The sequence below is a fragment of the Onychomys torridus genome, chromosome 14 (assembly GCF_903995425.1).
Source record: "Onychomys torridus chromosome 14, mOncTor1.1, whole genome shotgun sequence".
Taxonomy (NCBI): domain Eukaryota; kingdom Metazoa; phylum Chordata; class Mammalia; order Rodentia; family Cricetidae; genus Onychomys; species Onychomys torridus.
The window spans coordinates 82,084,111-82,098,859 of record NC_050456.1 but is presented as its reverse complement, the minus strand read 5'-3'; the positions used below and the strand labels follow the sequence as shown (position 1 = coordinate 82,098,859).

General features: G+C 47.4%; 1 protein-coding gene and 1 long non-coding RNA gene across 2 annotated transcripts in view; one reads left to right on the top strand and one right to left on the bottom strand.

The window, feature by feature from the left end:
- The window catches only part of Ptprn2 (protein tyrosine phosphatase receptor type N2), a 723,577-nt gene that overhangs the window by 111,610 nt on the left and 597,218 nt on the right, over positions 1-14,749 (bottom strand). The window lies entirely within an intron of this gene.
- LOC118595174 lies at positions 6,333-12,891 on the top strand. Its single transcript, XR_004946480.1, has 3 exons — positions 6,333-7,057; positions 9,724-9,808; positions 9,897-12,891. It is a non-coding gene; the product is annotated as an uncharacterized LOC118595174 (long non-coding RNA).

The following is a 14,749-nucleotide window of genomic DNA, read 5'->3' as shown; positions in this document are numbered from 1 at the left end:
AGTGTGGGAGCAGGAGGGCCGATTTATGGAGCTGCTCTCCAGATCATGCCCTGGTTGAGTTTACCATTCCCACCTCGGAAAGATGCATGGAGCTTTCAAGGACATGTCTTCTGAGACACCCACAACAAACACCCTTATAACTTTTAAAAATATTGTGCAGTAAGCTGAGGGGGTGTGCGGTTCTATACCCAGAGTCAATTGTGAGAACTAAATCACACCAATACAGAACTCGATGGTGAACGTTTGTAGACATGGTGCCAAAACAAAATGTTTTCTCAAGGCTGTGTGATATAACCAATTCACAAGGACCTGTCTAAGTCTCTGACTTGCAGTTTAAAATCCATTTGGCCTTAAAAAAAGAAGTTATGGGCATAAAGATTCAGTTTCATTAATACTAAATTTCTGCTGCTGTTCATTTGTGCCATTTCTAAGGAACTTGATTTGAAACCTAGCTCCAGCCTGTATTAGCACACACACACACCCAACACACTTTGGTTTGCAAAGGGCTTTACTAAAGATGAGAGGCATGTCACCACCCTCTCCTTTGGGGACTCAGGTTATTATAACTGCAAAACCTTTCCCCCTGTGAAACAGGAATTAGCCTCAGAGACTATTAATGAGTGGCTATAACAACTTGGTCTTTAGCTGGCGAGATGAGTATCTTAGAGAATTATTTGGAAATTTCTTTCTAAATGTACTAAGATATACTTATTAAAATATAGTTGCTATCACTTTAAAACTGACCACAGTTTTCAGTGAAGCACTTTCAAAGCCAGAACAAGAGACCAAACTTAAAAATAGGGAGGGGATAAGGTGTCTTGAAATATTTTAAAAGTATTTTTTAAAGCTGTTAACTGAACTATTTTTAATTTGGAATTTGCCACAGAATTCTAATAAATGAGAGAAGTCAGGCGGAAATAATCATGTATTAATTCTCTGCATTACAAAATCTTTTCAGAAGCTATTATCAGAGCAAGAGGCATTGCGGCCTGAATTCAGGGTGGGAGACGGCCTTTGTGCAGCTGAAAGCTATTGTTCCCCTCTACACATGAAATTGTACTTGCAAATCTGCCATTCAAATAGAAAAAAAAAGGCATATATGGGCAAAAGAATCTCCAAGAAATAATTATTCTTAAACATAAACTTTAATGAAAATGAGTTATGTGCTGTTTTAAAAACAAGCTGTTTGTTGGATTTTTTAGGCACACACATAAAAGTGAATATACAAAAGATAATAACTTATTTGCTATCTTGAAGTACTCCTAAAATAGCTATTCTAGAAAAAAAATGCTCTGTTTTAAGATAAGGGGAGATGCATGACATTGATGTTGAAAAGGAGGAGAGACAGTCTTGTGAACTCATTTTTAGCATTGTTTGTTAATCACAAATCATCCGGTTGGAAGAGCCAGTCAGCCAGCGGAGAACGGGCCAAAATGGATCTGTCCAAAGAGGAAACCTGCCCTCTCGAATTTTTCCAATCCAGTGGCTGCGTTTTCATGACACCGGAACTCAAACTCGGCGGGCACCCTCAGCACACTCGCAGGCTGGTGCTTAGGCCTGTTTGGTGCCCGAGGCCTGGCGTTGCCCACATGCACGCCCTCACCGGCAAGAGTTTTCTAGGATAAAGTCCTGCTATTGAAGGGGGGCATTTGGCCTTACTGTTCAGTCTGGTCACCCCTACCCCAAGAGTCAACTCCCTTCGAGACTGGATTATCTTTTTCATCTTCTCCAGCTCTCCACAGGCCGGAAAGCTCTTGGCTGAGGACTTGCCTGTCTGGTCAGGACTAGGTTGTGGAGAAGAGTCCAAGCACCGGTCTATAGAAGCTGATGGCGGCAGTCACCAGCCCCCTCCCCCACACCGGGAATCTGACCCACACTGGCCTCAGCTTTCTCACCCCGTTTCACCGGTCCCTTCCCCCTCTCGCTAATTCCCAAGATCCCTGCAGAGGTCGTGGAGATCAGACCGTAGCGCAGGACACAAAAGGTCGAGGGTTCCTGGGAGCCTCGGGTATTCACAGCCCCGAGAGGGTCCTCTCAGGGACAATGAGGCAGCCCAGCCTCCCGGGCCACAAAGCGCGCCCGCCGGCCAGCCGAGAAGGAAGGATTAATGTCACCAACAACGCCCTACCCATCCAAGAATACCTAGAGCTTAACAGCACCACCACCTCACACCTCTGCCTGCACTCCCCACCAGGCCCACGGTGCTCTTGGGAGCCGAGTTGAGCATATAGGGTGGGAGTCGGTGGGCTTTTCCTCCTGTGTGGGTGGAGAGGAAAGAGCTTCCATCTCCTTTCTCTGCTTTCTCACTTTTTTTTTCTTTTCTTTCTTTTTTTTTTTTTTTTTTTGATCCCTAAAACCACTGAAACCACTAAGCCTTTTACTCCAGACTGGGAAGACTCTTGGTTCCCTGCAGGGGCGCTCAGTGTCGGGTACCTAAGGGGACGCGAGGTCTGCTGACCACTGATGACCAGGGCTAAGGAGCGCAGTGGGACCGGACCCGGACCGGTAGAGGCACAGTGCTGCGGCTCGACAGGTGAACTGCAGCGCACGGCTAAGTCTACCACGCACTGGGGCCTGGCGACCCCGATACTGATCCCTTTTCTTTCAAGCAGTTCAACCTGGAGCATCGCGGACTCTGTGCAACGAAGACGCAAAAGGACCTTGGCTTTAAAAGTCAATGTAGCTGATCTGGGGTCTGCCCAGCAGTCTGGGGACGCAGATCAGGCGGGTTTCGGAGCCAAACCGGTAGTCGGAAATGAAGGAAGTAAACCCTTGTTCAAACAGCTCTGAGTCAGAAGTTTCTCTGGCGAGTGCGCGACCGCCCCACCTGGCGGGGTTGGGGGTGTCTGATAGAAAAGGGGGTGGGAGAAAACGCAGGCTCCCTTTGGGGGAGGGGAGGGAGAAGCTTGAAGCTGAAGGCGGGGGTCAGAGGACTCCGCACTCTCTTGGGCCGCCCCACCTGCTTCCCTAACGCCCCGCCCCGGGCCCACTTGGTCCTCTTAACTCGTTACCAGCTAGGATGCCCGGATGGCACAGAGGCACACTCCGGAACCCCAGAGAGGAGAGCAAAGAGATCCCCAAAATGCGGCAAGAAGAACCCCCCCCCACACACACACACACGCTGGTCCCCTCCATGCTAGCTGCTCATCCGAGTTCATCCATCCTTCCCTTTCCTCACCGTACCCATCTCCATCTCTGTGCCCGCACCACCTCTCATCCTCCAGGCGGTTTTCTCCAAGTTCTCAATTGCCCAAAGGGCTAGCCTTATGACAACAAGCCGAGAGGAGTACTCGAGGGGAGAAGTCTTACAGACCACAGTCCTATTCTTCCCCGGGGAAGTCTCCTGGTGCAGGCCCAGGACCTCTCTCTCCTTTCTAGTCTGTGCGCTCAGAAAGGACTGCCACGGTGGGCTCTCCGTCTCAGACCCACCTGGAAAATTATTCCAAACGCAGGTCTTTCTGGTTGGTCAAACCTTTGACAGGTGTCCTGCGGCAAGTCAGTTATCCTCTGAACTGGGCAAGACACCCAGGTCGTACATCTGGGCCCCTCAAGCACACCCTCAGCCCTTAGAAGGTTCTGTACTGCGCCCTGTCACCTCCGCGCTTGGTGATGATGCCCTGGGGGTATCCACTCTTGATCCCTTCCTCCCCACCCGACTCCTCTCTCTGCCAGGGTCCACCAGACCGCCCCACTCAGTGCCCACGACAGGGCTAGCAGTTCATGGTTACCTGCAGCTAGGCGGACGCTGGGTACCCAAGAGAGCAGAAGGAGGTGGGGGTGTGCGCCCGGCCAAGCGGCTTCGGGCACAGCTGCCGCGGACGGTGGCAACAGTAGCTCCATCATCACAGCCAACTGCTTCTCTGCATTGGAGCCGCTGACGAGCGGGGCCATCCTGCTTCTGACCACAAAACTTCTCAGGCGGCTGGTGGAGACAAAGGTGCCGCGCGTCTCAGCAGCGGCGGCGCGGTGGCTCCCGCTCCGTGCCCGCCGGTGCAGGCAGTTTTGCGAGGCCTCTCAGCACCGCCGGGCGTGCTCCGCCCCAGCCCGGCCCTTTGGCTAGGCGAACTGGGTCCCGACGCTGCGTGGGCGGGTGCAGGGCCCGGCTTGGGACGGTCCCCGCAGGGCGGCCGGCCGCGCGCGCAGCTCCAACCGGCGCGGCCGCCGCGCCCCGCCTTATATCCGGCCCCGCGCGCACCCGGCCGGCGGCGGCGGCGCGGCTCGCGGCCCAGCCACCGGTTGCTATAGCGATGTCGTCCCCCCCCCCCCACATGTTGCTGACAGCAATTGGCTAAGGGGCCGTGGCTCTCCATACACCCTCATCCGCCTGAGACTATGAATGGACATAAGCTTTGTCAGTCATTGGTACAGCGCAGGGCCTTCACTGGTTCTTTCTTTTAGTCTTTTCTTTCAATTCCTAAGTTGCACTTCATTCTGGACAAGTTCAGAGCAGCACTAGGGTGAGGGAGTGAGGCCTGGGCTGGAAAAGTCACCCCATCATGGCCCTACTGTGACCTTTGCTTATGGCAGGGCAAGTGATGTGTAGAAACTCCAAGAGAAAAAAAATTACGGTAAATCGGGCCTTTTCTCCCCTTTCCAAGCAGAAGCATTGTAATAACTTAGGGGACACCCCCACCCACACACACACCACACATACACACTGTACACGAGTCCCAGCTTCAAAAGCCCAGCTGCTCATAGGAAGCAGTCTGTTGCATGCAGGTACTAATGAGACTTTGCCACCGTTTGGTCCAGGCCAATTGCCGGCCACTAGCCCAACATGCTGGACTGAACAGAAGTTTTTTTTTTTTTTTTAGCAATTTCGCCTGTATCCCTACGCTCTTGTCCACACCCTAGACGACTTCCTGGTAGAAGGGAGGGAGGACACAAGGCTATTTTTCCAGACCCCAATTAATTCCCATTTACTTGACCGCCAGCGCAGAACTGAGGCGGTAGTCGAGGCGGCTGGTGCTTGCCAAGGGGTCTCCAGAGCCCTCCCCTGGGTTTGTACTCGACTACAGCACCGCGCTCGGGGCTCTTCCTTCCCACACTCTTCCTCTTCAAGCCTTGCTCGCCTCTGGGGCGCGGCCACAGGTTGGGCACCCTGGTGCGCTGCGCCCCCACCGAGCGGCCAGGAGCAGGAGAGTTGAAACCCAACATCTGTGCGTACAATGCGCTCTTCAAGACCCACAGCTGCAGGAACAAGGGGAAGAAAGGAAAGTGTGGGGGAGCAGATCCTGTCATACGCAGATGACAGTCTGTGGAGGGTTCTTTAGTTCCTCTTTTTCTGGAAACCCCAACACCCTCCCCCTCTCCCTTCTCCTGCTGCCTTCCCATTGTTCCCAGCACTTGGGACAGCTGGAGACGGTGGCCTGCACAACCCAACACCCCCCCCCCCCCCCCCCCCCCGCACACTAGAGGCCGCAGAGCCTACTCCACAAATCCACTGCAGGCCAGTCGGGGAAACGCTGCTGCGAGTACCCTGCTTTTTTATCCACCCGGGCGAAGGGAGGGAGCTCTGCTCTCCTAAGAGGGCCCTGTGCTACCAAGTGACTGGCTCTGTCGGTGCTGCTTCTCAACGACGACTTCCTCTGGTCCTGGCTTAAACTCTTTTGTTTAGTTAGTTTTAATTTACAGGGGCTGACATTGGGAGCCCCAGAGGCCTAGGGTGACTAGTAACCTGCCCTAATCTTGTGGGCCTGAGCAGGTTGCATGACGCAGCTGGTGATTTCATGGGGAAGATGAGTTTGAAGGATGGCAAAGAAGAGAATCCGGACTTCTCCCAATAGTGACTCCCCCAAAGATACAGTAGATGGGGAGAAGTCAATCACTCGGAGTGCCCCTATGCCAGAGGATAGGCCCTGCAGACACCCCACAAAATTGGTTGCTGCATGGTGACCCTCTCCAGGCTCTCCATCAGGCTCTCTGGAGAGAAGTGGTTCCAGGACTCAGCAGTGCACTGGAGGCCACAGGCCTATCAGGGCAAAGACCAGGATGGCAGCAGAGGTGGTGCTTCTCAAACACTGCTACCATCTTCAGAGCTCAATCCACTGGAGTGTCTGGTGCCTCGAGTTCCTAATAAGCCACCAAAGCGACCCCTAGTTTAGCCTTGAGCTGAGAAAGAGGGAGGGAGGGAAGGAGTGTCCCGCGGGCTGGAGCTCTGGCGCAGAGTAGAAAGAACGCAAGACAGGGGACGTGGAGTCAGAGCGAGGCGAGGCCCGGGGGAGGGGACCTGCCGCCCTCAGCCTCTCAGGCAACCGGGTCTCTCCATAGCAACGGCCGGCGTGTTAACACTCCTCCTCCTCCTCCTCCTCCTCTTCCTCCTCCCTCTCTCCTCTCTTTCTCCCTTGCTCTTACTCTTTCTCCCTCCCCCCACAAGACTTGGAGAATGGATCACAGAATACTACGGCCGGGAACACAGACTTCCTATCTGTGATGAGAGGTTCAGCCTCCCAGGTGCCGTGGGTACTCTTAGGGATGGGGATCCTTCACTCGGCAGCAGTGCGAGGACACGCCATGTCCCACGCTCACCCTTTGAGATGCCAAGGTACCTGGCTTTCCTATTGCAGTCACAGCACCTTAAGGACATGGAGGCGCAGCGGGGAACATAGGGGTCTGGCAGCCAAGGGCAAGACGCCGGCACTAGGCTCCCTCGAGATCTGGGCGGGGCAGCCGAGTCGGCAGCGCGCGGCCGGGGCTGATAGGAACGCGCACCGCCTCCAGGAGTTCGCGGCCCTGTGTGCTCCAGCCCCAGAACCAGAGTCGCACGAACTCAGTGGGATGCGGTGCTCTGAGAGGATCCCAAAAGCCACGAGGCGCCTGGCACATCGCAAGACGCGGCTCAGCACCATCCTCCTGTCACACCCACTTGTTTTTCTCGCTTTCGATGGTTCCGAGCCACAAGCAGGTCCAAGTGGCACCGACCCCTTGGCGGTCAATTCGGACTAATGGCTGGCTGGAGAGGGCCAGGGCCCAGGTCAGATGCAAGCCAGAGCAGGACGCGCTACCCCTGCAGGCAGCCAGCTTGGTTTTCCACAAGCATCAAGAGACGTGGAAATCTGTAAGTAGAGGAATTTGTTTTACTTTAGTTTCCCAGTGTCCCAAAGGGCTCCTGCCATGTCTGAGCACCACGCTTCAGATTTAATCGGAATCCAATGGCCGACCTGTCCTTCCCCGTGCTTTGAGGAAGGATGGATACTGAAGTGCAATAAGTTGCATTTTAGTCATCTTTTTAATAATGAAATGGCCTTAAAGCCTCCGTGCAGTTATTTCTATCTAGAAAAGTGTATTTTCTCACCAGTGACCCTTAGCGCTTCTCACGCCTCTGGTGGCTGTTGCCTTGGGTAGCTGGGCCCTGAAGTGGAGAGCCCCAGACCTACATTCTGGCTGCCAAGGATATGGAGCAGGTCCACTCTGAAAGCCAGGCAAACTTGCTGCCCAAGGGATTAAAGGAAGAGTTTGGACTTCACATGCTGACTCTTTATGCCTAGAAACTGATAAACCAACCCAGAAGGTTCTGGGTTTTTTCCCCTTCCTTTTAAATTTATTTCTGGACAAGGAAAGACCCTTATAAAAGTTTCCCAACAGTGATAATTCAGCAATCCTCAAGAAGGATAATGATTTTTTTTTCAAAATCACAAAATCATTATACGTGATTTCAGAAACATTTCTAGAAAAATTTAAACAACACAAAATATGCATGAGACATATTGGTTGGAATCTTTTATAGACGACAAATGGGTATATTATTTATAAAGAAGTTAGGAATGTTTGGTTGATAAATAAATAAAAATGTAGCATATGTAAAACTCTCCGAACCTACAAAACTCCCAAGGAATAAGGTTTAAAGTGATTTGTTGGTCTCTGCTAATTCTTCATTGCTTAAAGTGCATTTTACATTTGTCCTGTGTGAAGCTAACTTGCTGTGATAAGAATCTCATTTTCAATTTAGGGACCAGAGTAGCCTTGAAGAGCACTCAGCTAAGTGATTACAGTCGCTCTCCAGCACACGGACTTATTAAAGAAAATGTAGTTTTAAGCAAAATAGAGAAAGGCTGTTCTGGAAGACGCACTTGTGGTAAGGCAAAACACTATCTCAGGAAGTTTAAATGGAGAGTGAAAGTGGAGAATGATTTTCAAAGTGCTTGATTTCAGGAAACTAAACCAACTGTGTTTGTTTTTTTTTTCTTTTCCTTAAGCAAACACTAATTTATAATTGTAGCTCATATGTACTGTTTAAACATGCCTTTGATTTGGGAATCCGTTTATAAAATGATTTTAAATTATGAATTAAAATGGAACCAGAGTTTTAATGACAATTATTACTATTATTTTGGTTGCACTTTTCTCACCTCTATGAAAGAGATGTTTTTGGCTAGCAGAATGTCTGACTGGGTCAGCTTCCCAGGGAGCTTTGCATCCTCACAGCTCAGCCTGGGGACTTCTACCTCCACCCCTTGTCAGTGAGGGTTTTTTGTGTTTGTTTGTTTGTCAAGGGCCATCAGCAGATCAGCAGATGGTATTACAGGGCCAGCCACCCCGCCTTGCAGACTGTGAACAAACTTCAGCCCACCATCAGACTCAGTTCCAGAACAGTGTTTTCCTGGGAGTGGAGGGCTGAATGTTGCTTCGCTATGTGAGTAGCTATCAGGCGCAGCTCTTAAGGCACTGTCCTCACTTTGAAATCAGGAGGAACTAAGACATGCTGAAATTATTCGCTCAAATATTTTACTTGAATTTCGGGGGGAAACAAATAATTCTTTAATCAACACAGAAAAATGGAAATCATTTTTGGGGCATGGGGAGGGGAAGAGAATTGCCAACATGAGCCAGTTTTCATCATTTAGTTCTAGCACTGGCTCATATTCTCATTGGTCTAAAGTTTTGTAAATGGAAAAAAGTAGGGATGACAGTATGGAATAAGGCCTATGTTTTCTCCTCAGCTTAACATAGTTACATGAAGCTGTGCCCTTAAAAATAAAAAAAAAAAGTACTGGCTGGAGAGATGGCTCAGTGGGTAAGGGCATTTGATGCCAAGCTTGGTGGAAGGAGAAGCCGGCTCCTACAAGTTGTTCTCTGCAGTGGGTATGCATACACTCACCATTCAACACATGAGTGTAAAAATTATTTAAATAAAAAGTGTGCTTCAGCAGAAATTTATGGTTGATAGATTGGTTAGCAGATACATGGTGATCTTGTAGACTTTTCTTTCCAGAAACTTTGAAATTGTAATTCAAGGGACATGACAAGCCCCAGGCCTTTGTTACTGCTGTTATTAGTTTTGCCCATTAAAAGCAGTTTTCTAAGGACATGTGCTCATGGGGCAGTCATTTACAAACAGAATGGTGTCCCTGGAGGTTCATCTGGTTTTATTCTCAGATTCCAGAAAGTCTACAAGATGAATGACTGTCTCCCTCATTTGGAAGATCTAGCCATTTATTATTCACAAATAATACTGTAAATGCATATTTAATGGTTGGTATTCAGGATAGTGTGTCTATTGTATGTTTATGACTAGATTTTTATTCCTCACAAATTTGGGCTAAAATTTCTTTGACCGAACCTTTGTAAGAAAGATTCATTACCACAGGAACAGGGACCTAACTTCTTTAAAAGTGGCTAAGTAGTACTATTGTGTTTCAGTGAATGGAAACAAGATGCCTCTGTAAAAATTTCCAAGGTATCTCCATTTTTTTCTGTTAAACTCTCTTTTATGGGTCTTGTCAGGTATGGACCACAGGTCCAGTATGATGGTTGGAAAACAGCTCCTTCCTGGAATTGCTTTGGAATTAAAAGTAGAACAACCATTGAGGTAAATGTTTGTTTCATAATTACGTAATTTTGCAATACACTGTTCATATATTCTTTAAGAGAAGTTAATATGTGTGTTTTAATGTAAGGAAATAGGCTCCAGTTGATTGAATGAACAGCCACAGTCCAGCAAGCTTGCCTTCCTGTGGGGAGTCTACAAAGGAGTCACTATGAAGTGGCTTTTCTGATATTCTATTGCAGGTAAGTTTACAAATATTTAGATCAAATGAAAATAAGAATTCAGGTGTGGGGGTGGCTTCTCTGACAAAATGAGAAAGTCTCAGGCTTAGCTGTCACCTCAAAAAATTTAGTGACAGTAATTCAAAACTCCATAAAAATCCACAAAGTTACTTGATATAATGGTGAACTGAATAATATTTTAAATACTCCATCAGCTCTCCTTTATGGTTACAACAGGATTGATGGTGTTTCAGGAGGTATGGTTCTCATCAACATAGGGTCCCACGGGAACTTCAGAGTGCTGGGGACATCTTCACCACTGTCCACTATTATCTGTAGCAAGTTACACCCTTATTCAACACTGCTCAGTCCTTCTGAAATTCCTGTTTAGATTTATCCTCAGAAATCTAATTTAATATTTTAAAACTAATTTTTACTTCTGACTGCCCCAAATTCTACGGCCTAATCACCCGTTTCTCTGTCCTCATCTCCAGTGGCTTTTGAATATTTAAAAGATAAATCTTTAAAGAAAGATTGCTTCTTTCTTTTAAATAAGACTGCTATTATTTTAATAAGCCATTTCAAAAGATTCATGCCGAGTATGGCATGCCTAGCTCATTAGGAAGTGACTCGCTCCTCTGGGTGTCTTTTGGCTGTGGAAGAAGACCCTCACCTGCTGTCCAAGCATGGTCACAATTCTCTTTTTTCTTCTCCATGACCAAGTCCTGTTACTTTTTCAGGGTAGCACCCAGTCTGACCTTACTTCCTATCCCTTCTAAGTTGAAGATGGCAGCCCAGGCAGTGCAGATTAATCTCCACTGCCCTCTACCCAGTGGAATGCTCAATCCATTTGACTAGCTCATGTCTCTCAATAAGACCTCTACTATCTCTTCCTCAGACCTAGCAGTGTGGCTCCTTTCATCCAAGCACCTGGGTGCACACAGCAGATAATCCTGGAACAACCAAGTCAACTGCTCTTCACAAGAGCACAGGTCAGCTGGAAGTTGGTATCACTTGTAACCACCCTTTCTTGCAGCCATCTTTCACCTACTTGGCCTCTGGTGTGGAATCCCTTGGCTTTATTAAAATGTACAGATTTCTTGTCATTTTACATACATATGGCTGTGGTCTCACTTTCTGTGGTTTGTTATCTATAATAAATTGTAGACCAGAAGTATTAAAAATGGAAAATTCCAGAAATAAAAACAATTCATAAGTTTAAAATGACATATTGGAGAAATGCACTGGTACTGCCCTAGATATAGTTCAGTTGTCCAGTGTTTCCAAGCTGTATATGCTACACTCCATCAGGCACTTAGTTCAGTTAATATCTACTTTCATTCAAGTAAGTCTTATTTACTTTAGTAATGGCCCCAAAGCACTATGATGGCAATTTAGATGTGTCAATGGAAAGCCATAAAATGCCTCAATTGAAAAGCTGAACATTATTAATATAATAAGGAATAATATCATATAATAACATCATATGCTGAGGTTGCTAAAATCTATGGTAAGAACACAGTACAAAGTGCACCAGAGTTCTGCACTGTCCCTGGCTGAAGCATCCACTGAGGGCACTAGAAGATGTCATCAGTAGGTAATGTTGGATACAGACTACCTCACCCTCACAAACATACATAATATGCCACACAAAGCATTCAACAAACACATAGCTTAAGCATGTGCTTATACAACATGTATACCATCTCCCATGCACACTATCCTATATAGTTCACACACATGCTCACATTAATCCCCACACAACCACTTCATCTGCTACACACATACACGCATACTTTACATAATAGTGGTACTAATCCCCTGCCTCACATATATGCATATGCAGCTCACATGCACACAATAACCCATATGCATACTAACTCATATACATGCTCACACAGCTCATATGTATGCCCATACTTTTTACATATATGCACATAGCTGACACATGATATAACCCATCCATACTACCTCACATGCATTCTCCCACTATGCACATACATACACAGTACCTCACATGCATGTTCATGCAGCTCACAGATATGCTCACAGATGCACACATAGCATAATACCCACATATACAAATATATTCATACTAACACAGTTGCTGACCACCTCACATATATGCACACATTTATATACTTTATATACATACTCATGCAGTTTACTCACAGTCTTACACAGCAACACGCATACATGTTCTTTAGTTACCCATGAACTGTTGAGCCTTTGCACATGTGGAAGTTGGTGGGCATTGGCTTGTATCCCCTATCTGCTATTCTAGATTTCATTGTTTTCTCTCTCCCAGGACCCATGTGATTTGTGCATTTCTATTCCAGTTATATGGCTGAGGAAACTGCTATGAAATAAATTAAAACTTGCAAATGGATCATCACTGGCTCCTTGGTAAACACACACTCTTCCCACACATTTACCAGGGAGGATCTCTGCTTTAGCCATACTCTCCAGGCAACACCAGGTGAACAGTGTGGAGCTCTGAAGAAGGCCATGGGCTTCCTGGTCTCCACTGGGTCCTGCAAGCCTCTCCTCATTGTCACAATAACAGGTGTTACTTAAAAATAACTCAATAGCCACAGTTGTCTGGGAATAAGATAGCAACTTCCTTCCTAACATTCTGTGTGATATACAAGGGTCCTCGGATGTTCATGCTGACCCAAAACATCAGCCGTCTGTGTCTTTCCTCAGCCTTATTACCACCGCCCCATGTTTCTGTGCTCGGTTCTGGAGCACACAGTGCAGATTTTGTCCTGTGCTGTGATGCATGTTTTATGTGAGAAAGTTCTGGATCCAGGTATGGCCACATAGTTATAAGGAATGATGACTTTGCCGGGAGATGATGGCATGTTTGAAAGGTGCTGTGGTGTGAGCCTTTTGTAGCATAAAGACCACTTGGTGCATGTATGCCCATAGCATGTGATCTGTAGGTTCTAAGTTGCTTATTTTGTCCATATGGGAAGTGAATGGCTGGTCCAATGTTGGTGAGAGATCAAGGTTGCTGTTCCCCCTTAGTTGCTGGCATGTGCTGGATAATAACATTTGATGGGAAAGGTAGGCACTCAAGTCAGCTCACTATTTCAACATTTTTTTTTATTTTCAATTATCTATGGTTTTGATTTTTGTTGAATTAATTCCACCATAAACACAAATACAAACTCACAGATGTACCACCCAGAATCCACACTGGATGGGCACTGGTGGCTCTGTTGAAACCAAATTGCCTCTCCATCTCTTGGTCCAGGAGGGTGGAGTGTCTAGGGATCTTGTGCAGCTCTTAGGCCTCAAGTTGCCAACATGACCATTTCCAAGTTGTTGCCATTTTGAGACATGTTGGTGTCAGGAGAAAGCTGAATACAGAACTTGTGGGAAACAATACAATCTTTCCTTTTCGGGGGTGAGGGGGACAGGGTCTTGCTATGTATCTCAAGCTGGTCTTCAGCCTCCCAACAGACATGTACTATGATACCCTTCACAGAAACCATAAGTTAAAATATAACTCCAGTATAGGAAGCAGAGAAGAGAAGGTTGCATTAGGAAGTGTTACTAAGACCAGCCTGTGGCAAAGTCATCCGAACTTGACTGAGATGTTACTGTGTGACAGCCAGTCCTCAACTCCAGGGGGAGGATTTTGGTAAGTATGGTAGAAGTCACTTTCAAGATGTGGTGACAAGTCCCTTGCTGTCTTTCCAGCTGTGAGTAAAGCCAGCTGCCATGTATGGACTGCTGGAGAAAGGCCCGTGGAGTCACATCTGGGGTCTACAACTTTCAGGGCTGAGGCTGTTGGTGTTATGGGCTTGGGACAGATCCTCCACCCAGTGAGCTCTGAGATGACACACATAGCTGGAAGCCCTCGTGGTCTGCTCCAGATCCCTGGCCCACTGTGACTGTGAGATAAGAAGCATGGCTTTAAGAAGCTGCATTTGGAAAAACTTGCTACACAGCAAAGGGTAACTATTAGAGCTAGGGGCAAACTTAAACAAGCTGCTTGTATCAGAACCACTTTAGGACCCTCCAGAGAAGAACCTCATCCCAGTTAATGAAAGCCCCTGTACAATGGAAGGTGAGGGTCCAGACATTGTGCAGCACATTTCTGCAGAACTACTACCCCCACTCAAACCATGGTTCCCCAGCAGCATTCTCTGCTTATACGTCATACCTCTGTCTAATAGTTCCCACCCCTGACACCCATTCAGGTGGTGGATTTCTGTTGGCCTTGTCTGCTTCTCTTGCAGCTTTTCTTTCTTTTGAAAGTATTTGTTGCTATTGTTGTTGTTGTTGGTGGTGGTGGTAGTGGTAGTGGTGTGTGTGTGTGTGTGTGTGTGTGTGTGTGTGTGTGTGTGTGTGTGAAAATTAATGCCAGATGAGGGCACTAGATCCCCTGGAGCTGGAGTTACATGTGGTTGTGAGCTTCCAGTTATGCATCTGGGAACCAGATTTGGGTCCTCTGGAATAACAATTGCTCTTAACACTGAGCCGTTTCTCCAGCCCCACAAATGGCCTTTCTTGAAGACTAAAGTTTTCCTGAGACAGGGTCTTGTGTATTACAGGCTGGCCTCAAACTTACTAAACAGCTGAGGATGACCTTGAAATTTTGATCCTCCAAGATCTGGAATTGCAGGTGTGTGTCATCACCCTTTGCTTATGTGGTTCTGAGGATCAAACCCAGGGTTTCATGCATGCTAGGCAAGTGCTCTTCTGACTGAGCTGTATCACCAGCCCCACAAATTAACTTTCTTTTTCTTCT